This window comes from Castor canadensis, chromosome 4 (genome assembly GCF_047511655.1).
Source record: "Castor canadensis chromosome 4, mCasCan1.hap1v2, whole genome shotgun sequence".
Lineage (NCBI taxonomy): Eukaryota > Metazoa > Chordata > Mammalia > Rodentia > Castoridae > Castor > Castor canadensis.
The window spans coordinates 26,678,562-26,704,873 of NC_133389.1; the positions used below are offsets into that span (position 1 = coordinate 26,678,562).

A 26,312-nucleotide genomic window follows, 5' to 3' on the forward strand; every position below is an offset into this window, starting at 1 on the left:
TTTTGTGATGAGTTTTGTTCAAGATAGTGTCTCTAGAATGGTTTTCCTGGGCTTACAGGTGTGAGCCACAAGCACCCAGCTCATTTATTTTTATTGCCTTTTTGTATTGGGCTGGGCCCCCTAAGCAGTGATGGGATCTTCTCACCCCAAATTCCTCTTCCCATGCCTCTCCTCTGCAGCACCCTGACCTTCATGGAACTTCTTTGCATTTGTATTCACTCGGTAGTCGTTCATTCTCTGGACTGTATGCTCCTGTGTGGGAGACTTCATGTGCCTAGCACAGTGCCTGACACACGGTGACTGCACAGTGATATTGAGGAAATGGGTGGATAGATGATGGATGGTGGAAAAGTGGATAAAAGGATGATGTTTGAAGATATTGTAGCATAAAGAAAATTGCTCAAGCTGGGCATTGGTGATCATGCCTGCAGTCCTAGCTGTTCAGGAGGCAGAGATCAGGAGGATCACAGTTCAAAGCCAGCCTTGGGCAAATAGTTCACGAGACCCTATCTCGAAAAAACCCTTTACTAAAAGGGCTGGCAGAGTGGCTCAAGCAGTAGTAAGTGTGAGGCCTTGTGTTCAAACCCCAGTACTGCCAAAAAGAAAACTGCTTAAAATCATGCAGAAGTAGGGCAAGGAACTGCTCACACAATTTACCTTCTCCTGCCCCCACAGATGACCACAGAATGTGTGTCTGTCCACGAACATGTTCCTCCGTGTTTTCAAGAGAGGGGCGGGGAGAGTCCAAAGCTACTTGCTGCCTGGCACTAAGGATCAGTAGAGAGCAGAGGGGTTGACTGTGGGCAATGCCTTTAGCCTGACCACGTGCTGCAGAGAAGAGCTGGGGAGAAAGTCAAGCATGTCAGAACATGGAATTTGTCTAAGCCAGGTCACTCTTGAGAAGTGAAATGGACACTGCTAATTACCCTGGGGCAGAGGTGTACCTGGGACATAAATGCACGTTACTTACGACTCAGCCTCAGATCCAAAGAGCAGAGCAAGTAGTGTGCTGAGTGGGAATTGTGGGGTGAATAGACACTCGGGGTGGACTATTCACTGAGTGCGGACGTTCACACAAACACCTGAAGAAGGTGTGACACAGCCATGGGGGCACCAGGGAGAAGAACTGCCAAAGCAGCAGTGTGTGGTGTGCTCAGGGGACAACAAGGATGTCGGTGTGGCTGGAGCAGAGTGGTCAAGGGGAGTCAGACACCCATTGTATATGTCAGGCAGAACTTGTAAGCCATTGTAAGAGCTTTGGCTTTCTTCTGAGTGCAGTGGGGAGCCACTACAGGCTTTTGAGTAGAGGAGAAGCATCTCACATTTGAAGGACATGCCATTGACAACTGTAGGTACAGAGTTGGAAGCCAGGAGGCCACTTAGGCTGCTCCTACAGTCATCCAGGCCAAGAGAGAATGGTGTCTCACATCTGGGAGTCAGATTCTGGACCTGTTCTGAGATAGAGCCTTGAGAGTTCGTGGTGGACTGACTGGCTGTGAGTTTGGCAGAGAGGAGTCAAGGCTGACTCCTGAACACCATCCCTCAGCCACTGAGATGGAAGAAGCTGCAAGTGGAGCAGGGTTGGGGGAAGAGCAGTGGTCCAGTTCAGACTTCCAAGCAGAGATGCTGATCAGGCACTGAGGTGGAGGCTGGCATTTGGGAGAGAGTTTGGGATGGAGATTTAGATGTCAGGGCCATTGGCCTGTGAGTGAGACTCGATCAACAGTAAGTGAGCCCATCCTCGATGGCCCCAGACAAGGGATGCAGTTTTTCCTTCTAGTAACACTCCTAGGTTTTCATTTTTATGAATTAAGGAGAAAGAAAAGAAATGACTTACTATGTGAAGCCGTGTCTGTGTATCTGTCCTTTGGAGATGACCCCTCTCCTTTGCACACTTCCACTGCCATCTCCTTCACCTCCGTGGGGGGTAGTTTGGACACTAAGTTGAATAACAGAATGCCGTTTTGAACGAGAAGTCATTTTCGTAACGTGAACAATGGTTCTCCTTGCCCTTTCTTTCCAATCTGTCTTGTTTGCTTTGTAATGCAAGTTCCAGATTTTCATAAACCAGGTGCCATAATGGTCTGCTAGGACCTGCGGTGAGCCCAGGGACACCTCCTCCTCTAGGTGGCACCCTAGGCCTGTGCTGCCCTGGTCCTTTTCTCAGCAGTATCTCAGAGGCAACTGTGCAAAGATGGCCTCTCAACCCGTCTCTGGTTGGGACCCGAGGGAGAGAGGAGCCAACAGTCAAGAAACCTAAGGTGGGAGGTGGGGACAAATGTCCCACCTCCTGCCTGGTAAGTACCCCCTGGCCAGGGGCACTCTTCTTTCTTTCTCCTCAGTGAAAATGTGTCAGAGACAAAGTCTCCAGAACTAGGAAGTCCAGTGACAGAGCCTCTGAACTCCTAGCCAACCATGGGCCCTTCCCAAGGTGCTGGGTACTGGAGCATGCAGCGACAGCCCCGTCCTGTCACCATCAGCTGAGAGTCAAGGCAAGGTGGTGGGGACCCAGTCTACAGCAGCAGAGAGGATGGGGCAGCAGTCATGGTATCCCCGCACTTCTGCCCTCCCGTGGTAGAGGACCCTGTGGCTCCTCTCCCTCACCCTCACTCCAGTACCTACTGGAGGGTCTACAGCTACCCTGGCCTTCCTCCTGCCAACAGAGTTAGGACTGTGAGGTGCTGCTCATCTACCCCTCCTCACTTTCTTGGGCAGCAGCTGGATAGGAGCTGGAACCAGTGAGGTCCGAGGCATGTGGGAGAAGCTAAGGCTCAGGGACAGAGCAAAGACAAGTGGGAGGCGTGGGTCCTGCACCTTAGTCTGCCTACCAAAGTGAATCACCTGGCTCTTGGGACAGGAATGCCATCATCAACTGTTCACACACAATAGTGCTCTGCTCAAGAGCCTCTGGAGAAACAAGCTTGTGAGACTTTCTAGGAATACACCCAGTGCAGAAGACAAGTCTCCTCTGCTCGTAACTTCAGCCATGTTACAATCAGAGCAAAGGGAAGTCATGAGACTGGACCCTCTGTGGCCAGCTTTGGCCTGGACTCTGCACAGCCAACATGCGGGCACATTCCAGAAGCGTGAAAGTGTTGCAGAAGCAAAGGGCACTCGTTCAACCTGGACTGCTGCTTTGAACATATAGTTTCCTGGGAGCCTTTGAGTAATACAAGATAAAATCAGTGAGGGAACATGCAGCACCAAGAGCGAGCAATAGTGGTCATACACATACACACACACTCAATCCTCAGGCTGCATTTCCAGATTGCAAAGAAAAATTGTTTCCCAGGAGCTAAGGTCCACAGTATACACAGGCTGGAACTCATGTCCCACACCAGCCAGAGGCTCACCTGGTCTGACCATGTGCCTAATGTGAGATCTCTCCTCGGACCATACCCAGGGCCTAGACATGCATCTCCCAGGGGAACTAGCAGCACCTTAGCCTTGCTGCCTCCTGACCACTGCCATCAGGCCATTGCCTAGGCTGTTTTCTGGTCCCCACGTGCAGCTTAGAGGCCTGAGCCCTCGAAGACCTGCCCAGCCCCGAGAGGTGGCAGTCTGGCAGTGGGAAAAAGTTCTCTCCCATATACTTCTGCATGTCCAGCATGGATGTGATCGCTATAAGGGCCTGAGCCCGCCAGACTGCTCTGCATTTGGAGAGAAGAGGCCTCCATCAAAAGATGATGGCCAAATGAGACAAGATCACGTGATGAAGGACTTCGTAGTGTTTAGCCACAGTAAATATTCTAATAAGTCGGCTTAGAACCAATAGGAGAAAGTGCTCTTTACATGAGTGCAAAGCAACTTGTTCTCACCACATACTCTTAGAAGAGAAATGTTTACACTTGTCTCAGTGTAGAGGAGAAAGAGTGTTTTAAGCTGTGGTACACTACTTCATGTTAAAAGCACACAGAGAGCCAATGTCACTGTATACTTAAACGTTCTGTTAAGAGGAGAGAGCTCAATGCTAGCGTTGTCATTACATTAAAAGGAGAGGCATGAGGAAACTGGGAGGTGATGGATATATTTACATGAATATATTGTTACCACGATGAATGATTTCAGAGCTGTTTACATCTGTCGAACCTCATCAAATCAATATCCAGGATACCTCAGTAAAGCTGTTAGAATTGAAAGTGGTTCCCAGGTGCCCCATAGAAGTGACTGCAGCTTTCTCCGGAAGAGATGTGACCCAGTTTCAGCAACATTAACAAGGAGTATCAGAGAATGGATGTACTAGGGTGGCACTAATTTTGTAAAGCAATGAAATGAACTGGATGAGCTTGCGATCCCAGCTACTCAGGAGGCTGTGGCAGGAGGATGACTCGAATCCAAGAGTTCCAGGCCAGCCTAGCCAACATAGTGAGACCCCAATGTCCAAAAATCAAAAAAGACAATGAAATGCACTAAAGATTAAAATGGATTGTGTATCACCAAACAGCCTGACCACTTAGAAGCCCCTCACGCTTCCAGTTCTTGGTGTCCTTGCCACAGACAGTGGACAGCTCTGAGAAGGAAGCCTTTCTCCAGGAATTCAGGCAGGAAAGGGAATTCCTGTCTGTAATTTCTACCTAATCAGCAGAGGTGAGAATCAGCTGAGCAAGTGGCCAGAAGAAAGGCATCGTGTCCTGAGAGGACACAGAAGTTAGCTGTTTGCGTAGTGGAGAGCACAGTGGTGCTCATAGCGTTCTGGAAAAAGTCTGCTTCTTTTTTTTTTGTGGGACTGGGATTTTAACTCAGGGCTTCATGCTCACAAAGCAGGTGCTTTATCACTTGAGTCACACCTTCAGTTTATTTTTGCTCTGGTTATTGTGGAGATGGGGGTTTCATGAACTAGTTGCCCAGGCTGGCCTCCAACCAAGATCCTCCTGATCTTAGCCTCCCAAAATAGCTGCCAGAGCCTGGCAGTTGTTTGCTTTTTATGCTTCGTGAAGAGACACTGAGATGGAACTCAAGGATTAGTGTACCCTCTGATGCCCAGAGTTATATCATAAGACATTTCTCCCCTGGCTGTGCTGCGTCCCAATGCCACAGCTGCAGTCTGCCCGGCCAGCCCCTCCACCCACACGCTCTGGGCAAGGGACTCCTTCTGAGCCTCTCTGCAATGCCCTAGATCCCTTCAAGGTGCCCCAGGCTGGCCCATCTGCATGGTGTATGGTGAATGTAGACCTCAGCGTCACCACCACCCCACTGCAGCCAGAGGACACACCATGACTAGTCTCCAGGCTCTGAGCTGGCTAAGTGCCTGTTCTAGAAGAACCAGGGGATGAGGCTCCTGAACACACAGGCCTGGCTATGGAAGGCCCAGTGCTCACGGTAGGCACAGGCTCCACAAGTGGCTGGCTACCGCTTAGTCCAGGCCTTTGCCTCTAGCACTAAGGCTGACCCCTCCAGTCAGGCTTGGTTGTGTTTTCCCTCCTCATTGTTTTGTAAATTCTTCAAGTTCATCTGCTGGCCTCTGGGCTGCATTTTACAGTGAAACAAAACAAGCTGAACTAGAGCCAAAGGTTCCCAAAAGGAATTTATAGTCCCATAAGACCTACAGCCTCCCAGGACCCCTTCCTGGACAAGGCCAACCCCATCACCCTCTCCAACAAGGGACTCCTGTCTCCGCCCTTTGAATAGCACAGTCCTCTTCCCACACCATCTTCCACACTGGCCCGATGCTTTGCTCTTCCCAGAAGTTAACCCAACTTCTTCCAGACCCAGGAAAATCCAGGCTTTCTTCCCTGTGGTCCTAACCCAAGGCACATCACAGACTCTTGTGGGGTTCCTGAACAACTGTATAATCCTCCTAACAGCAGCCCCCTGCCAGCCCAAGGGCCCAGATGGTCATATTGCAAGGCCATCTGCCATGAGGCATGTGAGAAACCCGTCCTGGGTGAGATCAAGGAAAGGAAATATTGAGGACTTAGTTTCCCTTGCTCAAAGTAAAGGAAGCAGAGACAGGGGTTCAGGGTGAAGAGGTGCTAAAGACAACAGGGAGGGAGAGAGGAGAGAAGTGGGGGCAGAGGCAAGGATCTCTGCAAATACCCCAAGTCTTCAGCATCCTGGGTGAGCCTCCCATCCCCTCACCTGGCCCTCCCTCTGCTGTCTCTGGGAACTGCAGCAGCCTGGCTCAGAGCCAGCAGGATCAGCGCAGCAATAAGGTTCACAGGACACAGACCTGGTCAAGCTACTCAGGCTATGGCCTGTAGAGACCTCATCTGCTCTCTGTGGGGTGAGGCTGACAGACCATGACCAAAGTCTGGTCCTGGACCTTCTGCCTTTCTCCTGCTACTCAGCATTCCGGGGTCACCTGATCAGCCCCTTGGTGAGAGGGCTGGTGGGAGGAGAATATAGGTCCCATAGGGAAGTATGGGCAGGAGCTGGTGGAGATTGGCCTCTGGACTGGGGCCACCACCCACCTGGAAAACCTAAGTTCCCATCTGGCCTCTGCCCTGAAAGGGCCCTGCAGGTGGTGTGCTGGGTGGCTGCCAGGACCCAGAACCTCACCACCTTGCTGTCAGAGCCACTGTGACCAGGGATCAAGGATTCAGAAAAGGGGCTGTCACCTCCTTCTCCTCCTGGTGGGGCCTCTTCTCACCCCACTCTTCACCACAGGGTCCCTGGGTACTTCATTGACCAAGTTTGCTTCCAGCAAAAAAAAAAAAAAAAAACAGAAGAACTGGGAGTTAGATAGAGTGCTTCCTGGGATACTTCCTAAGCCTGGTGGGCCTTAGCAAGGGTCTGATCTGAGGCCTCACTTTACCCATGAGGAGCTTCCACCTCTACCCACAGAGTGAAGCATTCACTGAGAATAACTGCATGGCGAGAACTCAAATGCTGGCCTTTGAACTCCAGACCTAGCATGAGAGGGGTGAGGCAGGAGGGTCTTGATGCCACCCCACTGCAGGAGCCCCTTCCAGACCTCAGGGTGCTGTCCAGTCCCCACCAGGGCCCTTCCACCCAGCTCAGTCCTCTTGGGCATCCATGTCACTGACTCTTGGGTACTGCCTATAAGTATTATCCACCCAGCATCCCGGTAGTCCAGGCTCCAAAAGCTGTAGTGAAAATGTGCTTCCCCTTTACCCTGCCCAGGGCACAGAGGGTGTGCCTGGAGGCCCAGCAGCCTCACTCTAAAGATTCTATCAGTAGAATTCTGGGAGTTCAAAGGAGACATTCTGGTTAACAAAGTCCTTGGACCCTTCCAGGGCCTCCTGCCTCAGCTCAGGCTACTCTCGCCCCACACACTCCTTCTCCATGGGCCCCTGGCTCACAGGACAGTGAAGAGCCCCAAGGAGGGAGTGGGATGTGTGTGTGAGTTAGTGTGTGTGTGTGGGGTGAGCGTGTGTGTGTGTAGGCCATCTGGTCGGTTTTCTCTTTGCAAGAGCCCTAAAATGCCCAGATCCAGAGCAGCTTGATGTCCAGCAAAGGCAGCTGGGCAGTTTGGGGTAAACCCTGGCCCCACATTTGCTTCCTGACCCCATTGTGCACTCATTTCTAGAGTGGTATCTCCCTCCGCCCCTATGGGCACTGGACAAGGAAGCAGCTTTAAACCTTAGAGAGAAAGAAAAGGAAGATTTGCATAAAAATAATAGCTGCTCTGCCTGGAATGCATGCTCTAGCAGACCTTCTGCAAAGCTCCCACAAATACATGAAGCAAGGACTATCCCCCACCCACCCATCCCCCCCACCCCCCCCACCCTCCCACCCCCGCACCACCACCCGCTTTTCAGACAAGGACCAGACTCACAGAGAGTAGAAGGAACTTACAAGCCTCTCAGAGCTTGGTCATGGTAGAGGCTGGATTTGAACAGCCAGCCTAATTTAAAGCTTCTGCTGCCACCAGACCATACACCTGGCACACACGGGACCCTGCATACACATGGGACACAAATCCCTCCATACACACCTCCCACTTCCTGCAAAGCCCTCAGGCTGAGTGAGGGCTGAGGCTTCATGATGAAGTAGGTTTGGGAAATGCCTAGTTAAAGGCACATAGGCTTCTTAACTGTGGGGCTTCTCAGAGCTTCTAAACAGATGCTCCACCTGCAAGAGGATGAGGTAGTAGGTAAATGTAGCAGCTTCCCAAAGGGATGTGACCTGGGAGGACCTTTTATCACTGAATATCTCAAGCAAACCCACTTTGAGAAACACTGCCCTGAGCAACTGTGCCAGCAGAAACCATCCCAGACCAACAATCTCTAGAAATCATTGTCTATGTATCATACCAGAAGGAAGTGCACCAAGCATGGTTCAAACCTCAGTCTTCATAGTCACAGCCTCAGCTTAGGGTTCGGTCAACCCAATCTTAAATTCCCTACCACCTTCTCCTCTGTAGTTAATCAGCTTGAACTCGTTTATGACGTGTAACATTTACAAGTTTAAATTCTGGAAAACCATCCCAGATGAGCCAGGAGAAGAAAGGGGAAAGTCAGGCTGCTATATAAACAAGAACTTAAATCGTCCTTGGGAAATTCTGAGTTGGTTTTAATGGGACTGGCTGGGGAGGAGGCTCTGAGGACATCGGCGTAATGCCAGCTGGCACCTGTGTGATGAGCTGAGTCCATACTCTGAGTAGTTTGCGGGGTGCCTGCACCCACATTTCTTTATTTCATCCTCGCGATAGCTCTGTGTGGGAATTAAGACAAACATTGTCCCCATTTGCTAGTTCTAGAAACTGAGGCCCAGAGAGAGTAAGTGATCTCTCCAAAGTCACAGCTGGGTCTTGCTAGAGGTACAAAGACTGAAAACACATACCATGTATTAGAAAAATCTATTAACAGCAAACCTTCAGACATGGTCTGGCTAAACTACTATCCTTAGAAAAAAAATTTTTTTTCATTTAAGACAAAAAATGCACTTAGAAGGAGAAAAATATGGTAGGTTTCAGATGTCTTTCCAGCAGCAACCAGTGCCAGAACAAAGAAGTGTCTAGCAGGAAAAGAGCATGATTCAAGTAGACTGTACCCAGCCAAGCTGCAGCAGAAATGGAAAGCAGAGCTCACATCTTCAGGCAGCAAAGGACTCAGGAAACACAACATCTAGGAGCCCTTTGGGAATTTTGACTTGATAATGAAGTCTTGTGAACTCAAGGATGAGTTAAAATAAAAAGCCCTGAGACTCTGAAGCCATAGACGTAGGTCTGATGGGAGCACAAAACCCACTCAGGCCCAGGAATTCTATTAAATATGCAAATTAATTATGATTTCAGAATGTGCAACAGAACATTGCAAACTGACAAGTTAGAACACTTGAAGCATCAAAGCTGGGCGGAAGAAGAGGGCAAGATAGAGCTTGTACCTAAATGGTAATCCCTTATAAACTTTCCCAGCATGTAATTAATCAATCCTGTCCCTGATGGAAACACTTTAAAAACAAACAAACAAACAAGAAAGAACCTCACGATAATTCAAACTTCTGAAATTCCCTTACTTTGATGACATCTTCTAGGGATTTTTATTTCTCTTTTAGGGAGGAACAATTATTCGAAGTACAATTTGACCTAAAGTTTTGTTCCTGTTTAAAGCATTTAAAATCAAATGCAGCACCTATTTTTTAAAGCCATGTTACATGTGGAAGAGACCATCTTTCCACAGCTGTTCTTGTCTCATCTCACCCCTTTCTCTCTGCAACTCAGCTTCTCCAAGATCCTTCTTTCTATACATTAGACAGATGGCTGGGAGGATATCAACCAAATGCTGTCATCAATTATTTAAAGGTAGAACTTTTGGTAATTTCTTGCTTTATTCTTCACATTTTTCTGTATTACATCAATTTTTTTTATAACAAGCATGTGCACTTTATGTTAAAATGATGATGTGTCTTAAGAAAATAAAGGCATGGACAAAGAGATACCAACAGATGAACTCAAAAGAGAATGCAGGGGCTGGCGGAGTGGCTCAAGGGGTAGCACGCCTGCCTTGCAAGTGTGAGGCCCTGAGTAAAAACTTCAGTACACCCAAAAAAAAGAGAGAGAGAGAGAAAGCAGGAGAAGATTTAAATATTAATGCCAAAGTAGAATTTAAAGTCAAAAGCATTAACCAGAGTTGTGAAACACATTACAGTATGGTCAAAAATACATTTTAAAGAAAAACAGAACAGCTAGCATTTTGACATTCCAAATAATATAGTGACAAGACAATGAACCAAAAAGCACCGAAAACGCAAGGAGTAATGTGCGCGCACACGCGATGTTGTGAAATACCTTAATTCACTGATTTCTGAATTTGAATGCTCTAGTGAAATGAGAGTAAGACACACAGAGAATCTGAATATTATAATTTTGATTTCGTACATACATAGAATTCAGTGTTTTACCAATGAAAAACATTATTTTAATGCCCTTCAAATCTTTTTTTTTTTTTTTTTTGGCAGTACTGGGGTTTGAATCAGGGCCTCTTGCTTGCTAGGCAGGAGCTCTACTACTTGAGCCCTCCACCAGCCCTTTTTGGTGTTGGGTATTTTCGAGATACAGTTTCACAAATTATTTCCCCAGGCTGGCTTCAAACTGCAATCCTCCTGATCTCTATCTATCTCCTGTGTAGCCAGGATTACAGGTGTGAGCCACCAGCACCTGTCTTTATTTTTTAATTTTATGCTTCATTTTTCAGACAGGGTCTCACTTTTGCCCAGGTCCAGCCTCAGGCCCCAGTCCTCCTACCTCTGCCTCCCTAGTAGCCAGGATTACAAGAGTAAGCCACTGCATCCAGCCCTACCCTTGGAATACTTTGAGAAATTTTATCCTTTTTGGCTCCAAAGAAAGTGTCAATAAATTACAAAAAGTGAAAGTGTCCAAGCCAAATTTCCCAACCATGAGCCAAGACAACTAAAATACATCATAAGTACATGCCCTGTCTGCAGCCATACCACCCCAAATGTGCCTGGTCTTGTCTGAGCTTCAGAAGCTAAGCAGGGTCTGGTTAGTGCTTGGACGGGAGGCTGCCTGGGAATACCAGGGGCTGCAGGCTTTAAGAATAACAACAATGACAATAGTAAGAATAATAAAGAGACCTTCAAAAGTCTTGACTCCTTAGAGCAAAGAAACACTCTCCTAAATAACCCCGCATCAGAAGAATTAAAAACTGCATGGCAATGAAGTGATATGTATAAATAATGGAAAGAATGGAGGGGGGAGAGAAGCAGAGAGGGACGGAGGGAAGAACTCATCGGCTTCTTTTTGGTTATTGACAGCACTATTAGCTGATGATAAGGAATAAATTCGAGCCATGTGTCAGCATGTGTGGACCCGGGTGTGGCTTTTGGCATCATCTGGACAGGTCATTTCTTCCTCTGGGCCCCCGACATCCATCCATAAAATGACTCAACAAGATGACTTCTTAAGATCGTTCCACTTGGCTCATCCAACACATTTAAATATTCCAATCAGTTACCCACATTTGCATGTTGGGAGGTTTGACATAAAAATCACATCTCTGCCTTCTTTTAAAAAAAAAAATATGGGGGATGAGGCAAAACCTGGAGTCCCTTAGAAGGTCACCAGAGACCTGTCCACCAGCTTCACTCAGGGTTTCCAACCCTGAGTAGAAGGGTCATGCAATATCAACTGTCACCCTTTCCAGAGAAAAGTCAAGGCTCGCTGTTGTTGTCTTGTTGTTTTCCTTTTAGAGTGAAGATAGGGCTCAGGGAGAATGAAGTTTAAAACTGATTTCCAAACTGAATTCTCATTTTTGTTATTCAGAAACATTTCCACAGTTTAAATAGCCCAACTGCTTCCAAGAAAACAGAATGAAACCCAAGGAGACCTCTACTACCTGTCCCCTCCAGAGTGCTTACGTGCAAGGGTGGGAAGACACCACGTGGTAGAGAATTAACTGGGGTTTGACTGACTTGCTTATGTAAGACTTTCATTTGCAAAAAGAAAAAAAAACAAGAAAAGAGTCTCACACAATCTGAGGGGGTGGGAGGGTTGGATAAAAGCTCCAAAAAGAAAAAAATTCATGTATTAAAATTCCACATAAGCAGCTGTGTTTCTGCCTTCTTAGGGCAGCCTGGTTCAGGAAGCTTCTCTGGGTTTCCAAAGTGGTTGCTGGCAGTGAAACTGCCTGAGTGCCTTTCCAGCTGTGATACTCCCCGAGACTCCAGTACAGCCAGGGACTGGGATAGGCTGTTGTCCAGGAGTTGTGTGAGGACGGAGTGGGGACAGGCTGGTCTCTCAAGCTTGACTGTGAGAACGCAATACCCTCACACCCCATCAATCAGCGAGACTATGGTGACCATCTCTGTGACCCTTCCTTGGTACACACTGTACAGATACCACTTCACTACAGGCCGTGGGAGATGAATACAGTCATGTCACTTTGGCGACTCGGCAGTACTTGGGGACATGTCTCCAGAGGAAGAGATGGAGTTCTGCAGAAACAGTGCGACCAAACCCAGGCCAGTGTGAACCACTGCTTTCTGATGAGCTGTATCCAGGGACAATTCAAACAGCAGTGTATAGTAGTCCTTGCCTTGGGATCTGTCACTTCTTATTTTTGCCCATCTAAAACTCTTAAAGTGAAGGAGAATGATGGAGGAGGTGAATTTAACTAAGATATATTGTAAGCATTCTTTTAAATGTCACAGTGTACTCTCAGTACAACAATAATACGATAACAAAAAATGAACTGTTGAAATCAATTTTAAAATTTAAATTTAAAAAAGATTTGCCTTTCTCTGACTAATACAAGATGGGATATCTTTATTTTTTCCTGGCTAATTGAAAAGACCGAATGACTTTGTCCTGTCATCTGTCAACTTTTTAATTTGTTTTTTGGTGGGCCTGGGATTTGAACTCAGGACTTGCTTGAGCCACACTGCCAGTCCCTCTGTCAATCCTTCTCATGGGACACCTATTTAATTTTTAGTGAAAACAAAGTGCTTATATTACAAACAACAATATTATCTCTTTGTTTTTTCTATTTTTCTTTTTGTAGAATTTGCCTCAGTTTGCGACTAGTCTTTGCACTGGACTTTTGCTTTGAACAAACAAACATAAAACCATGCTGCAGTTTTAATTTCTATGTAGACAACCCTTCAATCTGTCTCCTGAGGGCTGTAATCCTAGCCCTCAGGAGACTGAGGCAAGAGGATTATAAATTCAAAACTAGCCTGGCTACATAGCAAGACCCTGTCTTAAACAACTGAGTAGCTCAGTGGTAGAGCACTTGCCTAACAAAGCCCTAGATTTTAACCCCAACACCACAAAAAAAAAAAAAAAGTTGGACAGTAACGTGCTGGCTGATGGAGGGGGGCCGAGGCCAGTTTGGCAGAGGATCCACGACTGAGTCCGCGCACAGTGCAGTGCTCACCTGTGCATTCTGACAGGTAAACTGAGCCCCAGTCCAATAACTGTTGGCAGTGGTGAATAGAAGGCAGGCTGTGACTCAGGTGCAATGGGTCTAGGAAGATGATAAATGAAAAAGGCAGGTCAGTGGCAAGGATGCTTTTGTTAGACACAGGTCTGAGATCATTTCTTTTCTGAAGGCCACAGGCTTCAGTATTTGGAGCAAAAGACAAAATCATTAAAAGCTTTCAGTAAAGGGACTCTCTTTTTACTTAAAAAAAAAAAAAAGACTTTGGAGTGTCCTTGGACAAAAGGACCAACAAAAGAATGTTTGCTACTCTAATCAACCTATTGCTTTTCTGGAAATTTCATGGAAATAAATGTCAAACGAGGACAGGAAAGAATGATAAACAAAATACCTGGAAATCATCTTCTCTGAAGGGCAAAAGAGTCTGCCCAGGCCCCCAGTGGAGAACAGCCAAGTTCTCTCTGCAGAGAGGGACAGGGACACAGAGTGAACTCTCTCTAGGAGGCAGCATGGCATTTCTAAAACTCAAAGACCACTAAGATGAGACCCTGGCCAGAACAGCCTGTGTGTGGGGCAGTCAACTCTAGTCGGGGTGTCATACGTGAAAGAGCTTGCTAGATAGAGGCATCTCTGAGCAAAAGGATGCTAGATGACAAGTAGGGGGCCATGGCAAAAGCCTCATGGTCACCAGCCCCAGACCACCTACAAGCTGTGACTTTGTAGTGGGAGCTTGCACTTCTCAGGTATGCTAGTTTTCTATTGCTATGCAAATACCACCGACTCGGTGTTGGGGACAACACTCACCGTATCTGGGGACATGGTAGCTCTTCTGCTCAGGGTCTCACAAGATGGCAATCACATTTTGGTGGGATCTTCTGCAGTCTCATTTGAGGCCAGGGTCCTCTTGCAAGCTCACATGGTTGTTGGCAGAATTTAGTCCTTTGTGGTTATATGACTGAGTCCCTAGGCTTCTGGAAACCTCCCTAGTTCCTTGTCTTGTGCCCTCTCCATAGGTGGTTCACAGCATGGCAGCTTCCAGCCTCAGGGCCAGAAGGATACTCTAATCACTGGCATGACACATTCCATATATGTGGGTATCCATTGCCTGATCCGTCTAGCACTATCATGGCAGCACAATCCATTGCCTTTGCCACATTTTATGGCTTAGAAGCAAATGACAGGGCCTGCCTGCACTCAGAAGGAAGAATTTACAGGGTACAAACAGGGGTCATCTGTTCATCACACCAGGCGTGGGATTCCCAAGTCAAAAGTTTTCCAGGGTACCTGAAACACTAATCTCACGAAAGTTATTTTTTAAAGAATGGGTCTCAATCATACATCTGTGGAATTGTTGCACGTTCTGTTCCTCTCTTGGAGATTCAAAATACACACTGGTATATACTAAAGGGACTGAGTGTCCTGGGTGTCAGACATAAGTGCCTTCAGCTACAAAAAACAGACAATTCCACTCTAGTGACTTCAACATTTCAAGAGGCCTCTGGAGAGGAGGCCTTGGTTCAATGAGACCTTGAGGCCTAGGCAGATGTCCCCACTGTCTTCTGGATCTTCTTCCATAGTCACATGGCATCTGTTGCAGTTCCAGTCATTCTGTTTGTATTTACAGCACACAGGAGGAGAAAGGAAAAACCCAAGTTGGTCCTCTCTGTTTCACTTATCATGAAAGTATAGCCTTCCTCAAAATTCCCCCACTGCCCTCCTGTCTGGGCTTCTGCTTCCATCTCCTGGGTGAAAGGGATCACATGGCCATGCCTATCTGCAAGCGAGACTGTGACGAGTCTAGCCTGACAGTGAGCAAATGGCAATGGAGAAGGGGATTGGGAGAGGCCACTTAACAGTGTTTATCAGGCACAGTCCTAAAGAAATGGGCTTAACATGTTACCACAGAAACACACCTTCAAGAACAGTGCTGTAAGCCGGGCATGGTGGTATGCACCTGTGAGCTCACCACTTGGGATACAGAGGCAGGATTGAGTGTTCAAGGCCAGCATGGGCTACACAGTGAGTTTGAGGCCAGCCTGAGCTGTATAGCAAGACCCTGTTTCAAAACACTAAGGGCTGGGAATGTCGTTCCTGGGCATACAGCCAAAGATAGGTCACAACGCACCCGTGTTTACTGTGGCGCTATTCACAAAAGCCAAGATATGGAAACAGCCAAGATGCCCACCACTGACGAATGGATCAAGAAAATGTGGTGTCTATACACAGTGAGGAACTTATTCAGCTATGAAGAAGAATGAAATTATGTTGTTTGCAGGTGAATGGATGGAACTGGAGATCATCATGATGTTAAGCGAAGTAAGCCAGGTTCAGAAAGACAAAGCTTGCATGTTTTCTCTTGCATGTGGGAGCTAGACCTAAAAGACACACATATACTTAAGCGCATACATGATCACATAGATGATGATAAATGCATACAAATACATGTAAATACATACATGATCATATATATAACATGTCTGAAATAGGACTGTTTGAAGGGACTAGGAGGAAGCAGGAGAGGAAAAGAGAATGGTAGCGTGAGTACTATCAAAACACATAGTATCTGTGTGGGGATAGCATAATGAGATGCACTGAAGGCTGTTGGATAGTAGGTGGGTAGAGGGAATAGGGAAACAGAGTAATCAAGGGATAAGTCTGATTAAAGCATGATATTAATATACACAAAGAAAGGGAAGTCAGGAAGGTAAAAATGGGGCCTGACTGGGGGTGGATGGAGGGAGAAGGTGAATGCAGAGGGCAAAGGAGGGTGAATGTGGTCCATGTGCTTTGCTTACTTGTGTGAAAATGGAACAATGAAACCTATTGAAATTGTTTGGGGGGCAGGAGAGTGAGGGAGAATGGTAGAGGGGGTGAACCTAAGCAAGATACATTATAAGCACATATGGAAATGTCACAATGAACCTCCCCCCTCACCAGCCTTACAACTAATAGATGCTAATAAAAATGTTTCAAAAAATTTTTAAGGGCTAGAGATATTGTTCATTGGTGGAGCACTTCCTTTCTATGTGCGAGGTCCTAGGTTCCATCCCCAATACTGGGAAAAAAAAATACTGCTATAGCCCAAATTTCTTGAGGCAACAGGCCCAGGAAAACTAAACTCCTAATCTTCTCAGAACAGTTTCTGGTCACCCCTGAGTGCTGACCTGATGCTAGTCATACATCAGCTCCCTGCTGCCACATTCTAAAACCTCTTCTGGCCAGGAAGCCTCCTTAGTCCACCTGTTCACCAAGATGGAGTTAGGAGTGCATATCCGAGCAGGGATGGCCATCTGCCCTCTTGACTTTGAAACAGAAAAAAACCCAAAGTTGCAAACTCAGCACTCTTTCCTCTTGTGCCACAGCTAAGAAAGACTCCTCAGCTAGACCATGCCCTGAAACTGGGATGTCACAAAGCCACTGAGCAGGAAACAGTCCCCAGAGTTCATCTGGCCACTTTCTAATAATTACTTCTTTTCAAACTCCTCCTTCCTTTCACTTCCATTTCCCAGTTTCTCAATTCTTCTGACCCAAAAAGTCTCACCAGTTTCTCTTCTGGTTTTACGTCTCCAGTGAGACCAACTTCCCTTTCCCCTTTCTAGCTTTGCCTTTGCATTTGCATGGGTGACCTCTCCAATTCCTGAGGGTAGACTTGGCCTACTTCAAACGTCTGCAGCCTTCAGATGTTGTCAGAGTTAGGAGCGGCATGGTTGGCACGGTTGTGCTGAAAGAGATGTGGATAGGGCTGGAGGCATTGGCTCAAGTGGTGGAGGTATGGCTCTGAGTTCGAATCCCACACTGACCAAAGAAAGAGAAAAAGAGGGAAGGAGGAAAGAAGGGAGGGAGGGAGGAAGGGAGAAAGAGAGAGAGGGAAGGAGGGAGGGAGGCAGGAAGGAAGGAAGGAAGGAAGGAAGATGGAATGTCCAGTTCTGCCATAACAGCCGGGACCCTGGGCAAGTCAACACAAAGAACCTTCACACTAACAAAGGGCTCAGGGCACCTGGCCCTCCACCCTCATGCAGGATTCTGACAAGAAGTCAGGAGACAAAAAAGACTAGTTCAAGAAGCAGCCAGTGTTGCGTGAGGAATCTTGCCACCTTAAGAAAGTTTGTGGCTCTAGAGCTATCAGCCTGTCAGAGTCCAAGTTCAGGTGCCACTGTCCTCACATCTTGAGTGAGAAAGACAAGACCCCTGAAAGGCAGGTCACTTGCCCATAGCTGCACTGATCAGAGCTCAGGTTTGTTTTGCTTTGCCTTCATTATCAATCTTCATCCAGGGGAAGGCTTCATTCATTCATTCCCACTGACTCATTCTACCTACGTGTATTGAATGCCTGCTATCTGCTGGAAACTCGATACTGTGTTGAGCTCTGAGGACAGAAAGATGAAAATACACAGCCTCTGTCTGCCCCAACGGACTCACAACCCAGAGGGGAGATGTCTCTGCCACCAATAACAACACAATCTAGTAGCAACCATGATATTGAAGGGGCAGGATGTTTAAGAGTAGTTTGATTGGTTGAGCAGGTATTACCCACTTGGCTAAATCCTTCCAGAAAGACATTGACAGTAGCTTGGAGCACAAGTGGTGTCATTCTCAACAGAACCTTAAATAGGTAGGCACTTATGGTTGACTGCTGTTATTGTTGGCCCAGCTCAGCCTCCTGTTTTTTCATCTTCACACGTTCCTGTCTTTAGGACGCTCCCTCTTTCTTCTCTTCACCCAGTGTGTGCAAAGGATTGTGGGAACAGAGGGAAGGAATACATAGGTCTCCCAGGAAGGGGACCTTTGTGTAGACTTGTGTAGGAGACCTATGTAATTCTCCTTTTCTGCTCTTCCAACCCTACTCACACTCAGTATCCAGAAGAGGTGGCAACCCTGGTTGCCAGAGGAAATGGCACTCTAGGTAAGGCATGAGGATGAGAAGTCACCATACTGATGACAAGGAGGAGGACTTCCTGGAAAAGGGAGCAGCATTGTGGGGGCATGGAGAGTCAGGTCAGTGTGTTCTAGAGACAGCAGTGGTTCTGTAGTGCCAGGCATGGAGGGTACAGAAGGGACAGCTGGACAGCTCAGTCACAGCCTTACACAGAGTTTAATAAAGTCCACCCATATTTGGTCTTATCTCTGCATTCTGGTACCTTACCAAAAAAATGTAATCCCTTCTTATTCTCTGTGCAGGAATCCTCAAGTATATGAACACAAATATTGACGGCTACAAAGCCCAGAGTGGCCCATGTGGCCAAACGGCCTTAGCTCAGTCCTTAGAGTTTGTTCCAAGCCATTACATGTCAGAAAGAACCAGTCCATAGAGGAAGGATGCTAAAAAGCCAGTTACTTAATGCAAGGGGAAGGAAGGCTGGTGACGAGCCATTGTCACTGGAAAGTACCTTGCTCTCATTTTGTCACTTGTATCCTGTTCAGCATCATTCTCCCTTGGTGGCTCCCCTTACCTTGGTGGAATTCTTCCTAGGTATGTTTCTGGGCCTTGTGTGGACTTGCATAAGTTGTGGATCTTTTAATAATATGCCCTAAACCTACAAATTCCTTGAAAGCAGGAACTGTATCCTAATAATCTGTTCTGTTCTGAAGCGTAACACAGAGCTTAGAAGACAGTGTAACAGGCACATGTTCCTTCTACTTGGCTGAACTTTGGGGTCAACGGAGGTACACCTGCATGAGTGATCAGCGTGCAGGATGATCAAAAGAACCACAGCCAAAGAACAGTGACAGAAAGTAACAGGAGAATGGCAGAGTTAGCATCCCGGTCCATGCTGCAAATGAATGGAAACATGGCTCGAACTTGTTTTATGAAAAAACAGATGTCCCAGCTCTCTCAGGACTAAAAAGTCCTAGGAGAACTTCAAGTGATGCTAGATCCCAGGGCTCAACCAATATTACCAGGACCGAGTCTCTATCTTCTGCCTTGGGCTCTGCACTGTATCTGTTCTTGGTCGCAATATGGGGCAAGGGTTCCATGGCACTTCTAGGCCCAAATTGTCCAGGTTTGTGTATAATTAGGAAAAATATGCACCTTGGATCTGGCAAGTATAATTGCCAGATAGATAATTGGTTTCAATAATCACCAGCTCTGCTGAAATACTTCCGACCCCAAATCCATCACGGAGGCTGGGAGAGTGAGATGCTGTAATGTCACAGCTATATGATAAAGATAGGTGCCTTTCTCATAGTAAATCCCAGAAAAAACACCTTGGTACACATTGGCCTACCTCTGACTGAGCAGGGTATTATAGTGGAAAAGTAACGCATTAGGCACCCCAACTCTGTCAGTATGTGAAGTGGCCAAGTCACTTCACACATGTCCCAGATTTCCGGTTCCTTTTCCATTCAGTGAAGCTGCACTGGCAGATCTCAGTGAGCCCATCCAGCTCCAGCCCTTCCTCTTCAGAACCCCACCCTTAAGCACCAGCACCCTGCTGGCCTGTCTGTGCTGATCCCCACCCCAGGCCCAACCCTGGTAGCCCCTCTGACATTGCCACCTCCAGCCACTTGTGTCTGATCACAGGTGTCACCATGAGCTCGGAGTTTGGAGTACTTGGCTTGGGTACGGGTTTGTGCCCCTCCAGCTTCCTGGGGGTCCCGGATGGGGAGAAGCCAATGATACACTGGAGAATTTCCCCGTGGGGGAGCTGATGTCTGGAGACACCTATGCTATGCCACTGAGAACATATCCATGGCTCTCTGGCTCAGGAGCAGGCTGGAGGAGGGTGGTAAGTTCAAGAATTTCAGACTTGGTCAAGGAAGAGATGGGGTCACAAGAAGCAGTAACACGTTTGGTACTTGGACTGCATGGAATGAGAAGGAAGCAAGAGACATTCCAGAAACAGCAAGCAAGAGGGGCTTACATGTCTAGGTAATGTGGCTCTGCCACAGATGGCATCATGGTGTACATCATCCTTCACGGCCACAGGCTTTGTCTTACCCACGGTGAGGTGATGTTGGATACAATTCCACAGAGTATGCAGAATAGCCAGGCTCTACATGGCTAGGAAATTGGTTATTTGGACCACACAGATGCTCTTCAACTTACAATGGAGTTAACATCCAATAAACCCACCTGAAGGTGCAAATATCTTAAGTCAAAATGTACAAAATACACCCACCTACTGAATATTATAACTCAGCCTAGCCTTCCTCCACTGTGCTCAAAACACTGATGTTAGCCTCCAGCAGGCAAAATCATCTAACACAAAGCCCACTTCCTAACAAAGTGTTGAATTTCTGAGGTGATGTATCAAATACAGCACACCATAGAGTATATATGGCTGTTGACCCTCGTGAAACAGTGACCAACTGGGAACTGTGACTCACTGATACTGCCCAGTGTCTCAAAACAGTATCATAGTAGAGATCACTAGGAAAAGATCTAAATTCAAGATTCAAAGTAAGCTTCTACTCGATGCGTACCACTTGACCATCACAGAGTCAAAAAGTCTTAAGTCAAACCTTCCTAAGTTGGGACCATCTGTACTTAAGGCAATTGGATATGCAAGAATTTGTGGCACTAGCAGGCTTAGGGAAAACTGTCCTACTGCTATGGAGAAGTAAACAACATGGGGGTATTTTAGATGAAAACATGGGGGTATTTTAGACGAAAACATGGGGGCCATATTCGGCCCATTTATGAACAGAGCGATTCAGCAGAACAATGTCTCTTGGACAAGTGCTTACCAGCTTGCTAGGCCAGGTGTAAAGTTTCCATTGGATTGTGTTGAAATTATCCACAGAAAACAGTCTTCCATGGTCTGACAATGTCCGCATTGCAATTTTCTTTCAAGGAATTAAGTAAATAAATATCCCTTAAGTATGAGTGGAACTTTATCTTTTTCAAAACCCTTTCATATTTGACTCTGACAACAGGCTCTTGCGGAACCGGTTGTAGGGTTGTGGAACCTGGAGCAGAGTAGGACTGCTCCCCCTACACTTACACCCCAGCATTGAAAGAGTGAGAACACAGGCTCGGACGTGTTGGAAAAGGGACAGCAATGGCCCCATACTGTTTTGTCAAACTGCTAGGGAAGTTGATGGAAGTTATGCTCACTGAGCTGGAGAGCAGCAGTTCCAGAGTGTTCTCTGCCGGGGGATGTCACAGACTGACAAAGGTTTTCATGTCATGGTCAGGGTCTTTTGCTCTCTCTCTGTTTTTTGTTTTGTTTTGTTTTTTTTAATGGAACGGGGCAGCTCTTGTAGGGGTTGAAGTAGTATCAATGCCATTTCTTTGTCTCACCCACTATCTCAGTTAGATCTGTTCCTAAGAATACACATTTTACAGCTGGGGGGAACTGAGACTGGAGAAAGGAAGTATTCCCAAGGCCTCAGGGCCTCAGAGCTCAGCGCCCCTACAAGGCCTTTTCCACCCTGGCTGAATTCTAGCCTTTGAGCCCTAGGGGGTGCCAGTTAGCCTTGCCTCTCCCAGACGTCCAGTGCTGAGAACAAAGCCTCAAGGGAATGTCATCTGCCAGGTCCCATAGAGGCCCATCACCCTTCCCTTTTTCAAGATAGGGTTCTCCTAAAGTCTGTAGCTTACAAGAAACAGGGCCTTACAAGGCTGACTTGATTGGCCCAGGAGTTTAAGGATCACAAGCCATCCCCAGGAATGTCTTCCTTACTGTCCAGGGGTTGCCTGGGTAACCCCTGGAGATGCCCTGCATTCTTTTCTGGAAGTGACTCCTTGCACGGCTGAGGTCTACAGTCATCCCTGAACAATCAGTGGCTGAACTGAAGAACCCTGAATCTTGAACAATTGGGAGTGGCAGGATGGGAGGCAGAGGGGTTGCTTCTTCAGGAAAATAATACAAAATTACACACATCAAAGGTCCCCAAGCTGCAAGGAGGGGCCCTGTCAATAAGGAGCCTACCACCTCACCTCCCTACCCTACCCCTACCCCCGGTCTCAGCAGGTGGGATCTCCTGCAGCTGCCTCACTCTGGGGTGGCTGGCTGGGGCACCCAGAGGAAAGAGCAGAGTGGCTTAGGGCAGTAGTGAGGGCAAGGAGACCTTCCCTTCCACCTCCAGGAGTTAGTGGTATCATTTCATAATTAAGCCTTACCCTCTTGAAGGAGGTGTCTAGCTAGCCTCCTTCAAGAGAGTAAGGGAAAGTCGGCTTTACCCTTGGCCACAGTGAGACCTCAGCCATGTAGGCTGGGCAAATTCTCAGCACCCTTGGCACCCCATGAGTGTCAACAGGTCAGAATCACCCCCCAGATGTCCCAAATACCCCAGACTTGCTGCCATCTTGTTTGGCCAACTATTTCCAAAAACAATCCCAGTTTAAGAACTGAAAGTTGCCTGTCCTAGGAAAGTCCTGGGCCGATCGGGACAATGGTCATTGTACTGTCATCTTCTCCCTCCTCATATGTGGGCTCTGACCCAAATCCCAGTGCTGTTCTCAGAACCCAAGCTTGGGTTTTGATTGTTACTCTAAACAACCAGCCAAGAAAGAGGTTCCATCTGCCAATCAGTAAGGACCCACTAGGGCTTCCCTGTGACCAGCTCCACCCTGTCCAGCCAAGGAAACAAGGCTTACTTATTATTGCAGCACCCAACGAGAGAAATAGGAGGGGACCATTGCCAGAGTAAATAATAATAGTAGCCTTCTTATTGTGTCTCTGAGAAGTGCCTGATTCAATGCTGGGAGCTTTGCATAAATGATTGCATTTAACCCTTGCTGCAAACCATGAGATGGGCACTTCCCAGGAAGATTCTACAGATGGAGACATGGCAGTTCAGTGACTTTAATCAGCTTGCTTAAGGTCACCCCATCAGCCCAAGCTCTTTCAACCATGGCACCCCAGTCTCAGAGGTAGGACACCTGGCTTCTTGTCTCCACTTTTTCATTAGCTAATTGCACGACTCAAGCAAGTCCCTCAACACCCCAGAGCCTCAGCCTGGTTGAGTGATGATAGCTAAGCTGTGAGCTCCTCAAAGAGCCTCCAGGGACATGGCTAGGTGACAGAACAGGGGTGTTAGGCTTAGGGCTGAGTGCAAATGGTAATGTCACCACACACTTGATCTTGGACAAGTTACCTCACCTATAAGATAAGGATGCTACACCAGGTTGTCCGTAGTAAGGGTTAAAAGAGACTAAGCATATAAGTTCAACACCAAGACGGGTATATATTAAGACCTTTTTTTTAAAGCCTGCTCTGATGACTCCAGCTCTGACATTTTAAGACAGTCCCTCCTCCCATTTCCTTTTTGCCAAGCCCTTAGAACACTTCCGTTGTCCCAAATGCACTGTAGGCAGAGATAATGCCCTTAGTCATTCTTCAAACATGTTTCCAGAAAATTGGAAAGATGTGTCAGTGGTCCACAGAGGAACATGGTCATTAGAGAGGGAGAAGAGTGAAGAGATGGCCGGGGACTGACTGCTAGGGTAGGAACCTGTAGTGGCTGTGGCCAGCCCCTTCCAGACACCGTGGGAGAGCCAGCACACACTACCTTCTGGAATTCAGAGAATCAGCTCTGGAGTTCATATAGGATGCTGTTCTCAGTGTGGCCACTTCAGGAGCTGCCTGCCAGGCCCAGTGTTACAACCCAAACCAGGAATGAACTGCTCCCATGAAAAATGTGATTTTTCTGCAGGATTAAGTAGCCTTCAAATGCTTCTGATCACATCAGAACCATGGTCAGATAATTGAAACCAAGCGTAGCCCTGGTGGTCTATTCCTTACAGGGCCGATGCTCACACAGATTTTTTGACTAGGCATAGACTTTCTTTCTCATCTTTCTAACCTAGTTGGGACTCGCTTCCAAATGTTGCAGACAGTTTTGGGAAGCTACATAGGCTGCCAGGGCCAGGAGGAGCTGGAAGGCCACAGGGGTAGCCAAGCTGTTGCTGCCAGCTCCCCTCCACTGGCAGCAAGACCGGTTTTCCGCCCCCATGAGATCAGGAGATTCTCCCAGCCAATGCGAGGCCGGACCCCAGTGACTCACCCCACAACGCATGGTTTCTCAACTCAAGTTCCAGGGCAACTTGAAAGCCGGAGAGTATCACTATCTGCTTTAGTAGTCCTTCTTTGGTTCAAATTCCTAATATAAAGAAGTAGGGACTGAGGATTGAAGCCAGCATCATTTTACAGCCTGGCACCTTGCCCCAACAGCCCAGCTATACTTGGTCCTGGAGGAGTGGCGTGTGTGGGGGGATGTATATGGCAGAAAACAGATGTGTTGCCTGGGATCAAGTCTAGGGACTCCTCCATCCTCTTTTCTCTTCTCCTATCCAGGAAATTCATTGTACTGGAATTCACTTCAGTGCAGTGTATGGGATCAGAGGGTGTCAAGGAAGTGAATAACCCCAGGATGGCACCTCCTGGACCCTGGGAAGTCTCCTGGGGCCAAGTCTCAGACTTCAACTCCCAGGGATGCAGACTGAGCTAGGGAAGATAAATTAAGTCACAATGTATAATGAATCCCTTTTCCTTCACCCCAAGATATACTTTTCAAATTTCCTCCAATTCATTTTTATTTTCTTATTAAAATTTAAAGCATATTAACCAGGTGCCAGTGGCTCACACCTGTCATCCTAGCTACTTGGGAGGCTGAGATTTGGGGAGGGGGGAATCACAATTCAAAACCAACCTGGACAAATAATTTGAGAGACCCTAGCTCCAAAATAACCAGAGCAAAATGGACTTTTGCAAGTATGAAGCCTTGAGTTCAAACCCCAGTCTCTCCCCCCTCCACACACACACAAATTATTCAAGTGAAAGATATTAGCGTACTGATACCTTCTTCACCCAGCATCAATAATCACTCACATTAAGGGGCACATTTAGTATTTCTGACACTGGGATGACTTTGGTAGTGGGTATAATGTCAGGTTGCTCTCTTCCCCCCTCCCCCATTCCCAGAACTATTAAGTCATGAGATGTCTGATAGCTGGTCATGGATGAACAGGTTGGTACAAATGAACAAGGAAGAAAAATCAACCAGGAAATAACTGAACCCTTGAATAGAAGTAAACTATATTTTTGCCACCACAAAACTTTTTGTTAGACCAAAAATTGTATGTTCTCCCTCATATGCGGACATTAGATCAAGGGCAAACACAACAAGGGGATTGGACTTTGAGCACAAGATAAAGCGAGAGCACACAAGGTAGGGGTGAGGATAGGTAAGACGCCCAAAAAACTAGATAGCATTTGTTGCCCTCAATGCAGAGAAACTAAAACAGATACTTTAAAGCAACTGAGGCCAATAGGAGAAGGAAACCAGGAACTAAAGAAAAGGTGAGATCAAGAAGAATTAACCTAGAAGGTAACACACATGCACAGGAAATCAATGCAAGTCAACTCCCTGTATAGCTATCCTTATCTCAATTAGCAAAAACCTTTGGTCCTTCCTATTATTGCTTATTCTCCCTCTTCAATAAAATTAGAGATAAGGGCAAAATAGTTTCTGCCAGGTATCGAGGGGGTAGGGGGGTAATAAGGGAGGGGGTGGGGGCAGAGGGGAGAAATGACCCAAACATTGTATGCACATATGAATAAAAAAAAAAACTTTTTATCTTCTTCCCATTGGCCCTGAAGGTTTTAAGGTTTTTATCTACCAAATTCCATTTATTAATGTGCCCCTTATTTTTAAAATAGCTAAAAGTTAACGGCAATTTGTACACCAGTGTTCAAAGCAACATTCACTATAGCCAAAAGATGGAAGCAACCCAAGTGCTCACTGAAGGACGAAGGGATAGACTACCTGTGGTGTATCCATATAAGGGAATAGTATTCAGCCTTTAAAAGGGAGTAATAAATTCTGACACACACTACAACACAGATGAAACTTGAAGATCTTATTCTAAGTAAAATAAGCCAGATGAAAGGAACAAATACTGCATGATTCCATATATATACCTAGAGTAGTTAAATTCATAGACACAGACAGTAGAATAGAGGTTACCAGGGGCTGGGGTCAGGGGAATAGGGAGTTGTTATTTGACAAGTACAGAATTTCAGTTTTGGATGATGGCAAGGTTCTGGAGGTGGATGATGGCAT

General features: G+C 46.9%; 1 long non-coding RNA gene across 1 annotated transcript in view; it reads right to left on the reverse strand.

Annotated features, from left to right (window-relative positions):
• Nucleotides 1-7,874, reverse strand: part of LOC141422471 (uncharacterized) — a 19,841-nt gene extending 11,967 nt beyond the window's left edge. The window contains exons 1-2 of the long non-coding RNA XR_012447031.1: nt 7,759-7,874; nt 1,838-1,939 (exon numbers count right to left, since the gene is read on the reverse strand). This is a non-coding gene — a long non-coding RNA (uncharacterized lncRNA). The remainder of the gene's footprint in view (nt 1-1,837; nt 1,940-7,758) is intronic.
• Nucleotides 7,875-26,312: the final 18,438 nt, after the last annotated feature.